This window comes from Babylonia areolata, chromosome 3 (genome assembly GCF_041734735.1).
Source record: "Babylonia areolata isolate BAREFJ2019XMU chromosome 3, ASM4173473v1, whole genome shotgun sequence".
In the NCBI taxonomy this organism is placed as follows: domain Eukaryota; kingdom Metazoa; phylum Mollusca; class Gastropoda; order Neogastropoda; family Buccinidae; genus Babylonia; species Babylonia areolata.
Window position 1 is genome coordinate 46,447,752 of NC_134878.1, and position 790 is coordinate 46,448,541.

At 36.6% G+C, this 790-nt stretch overlaps 1 protein-coding gene across 1 annotated transcript in view; it reads left to right on the forward strand.

The window, feature by feature from the left end:
• The window catches only part of LOC143280019 (uncharacterized), a 59,609-nt gene extending 59,199 nt beyond the window's left edge, over positions 1 to 410 (forward strand). The window contains exon 3 of the mRNA XM_076584477.1: positions 1 to 410. This exon is cut by the window's left edge and continues 8,410 nt beyond it. The gene's annotated coding sequence lies outside the window, so the exon portion shown is untranslated.
• Positions 411 to 790: the final 380 nt, after the last annotated feature.

Below are 790 nucleotides of genomic sequence, written 5' to 3' on the forward strand. Positions count from 1 at the left end.
ATAATATTCGAGAAGGTCGTCGGATAACTGGGTTCTTTACAGTTATGGGCCATGAACTAGTACGATATCAGAATTAGTTGAGGTTTTTGTTGTGTGTGTTTTGTTTTTTTTAACTGACCGCTCTGATGGGATAACATGAAAAAAATATTGATTTTGGTGTTGCATGTTTTGTTCTTGATGTTTTATTGTTGTTATTGTTCTTGTTCATGATGATGCTGATCAGGTCTTGCTGACTAGAATTTTGGTTCGCGTGTGAACGAATTGCTTCCCCCTCCTCTTTTCTCAACCGTCTCATATTTGTATAATTCAGCATTGATGTTTATGCTCGACATTGATCTTGTTTATTTTCTTACTTTCCGGTTGCTCTCTCTCTCTCTCTCTCTCTCTCTCTCTCTCTCTCTCAGTATAATCACATGTTCGTGTAATTTAAGTCCTAAAATATTTTACCACTGTATATACAGTCATTATCATTTTCTTTTTGAACCGATGTTCTTGATTTGCAGTTCGTCAGATTCTATTGGTAGGTGTTGATTGTTTTGCTAAAGACAAGCTGTATTTTGTTTGTAAATTCCAACGTTCTTTTCTTTTTCTTTTTTTTGGTTTAATTGTTTTTTTTTGGGGGGGGGTTCTTTTGTTTTGTTTTGTTGATGAGTGTTCACGGAGAAAATGGTTTATTAATAAATCGCCAAACTTCAAACGTCGTTGTGTGGCCTGAGTTTCCTTCGTGCGTCTCTCTCTCTCTCTCTCTCTCTCTCTCTCTCTCTCTCTCTCTCTCTCTCTCTCTCTTACT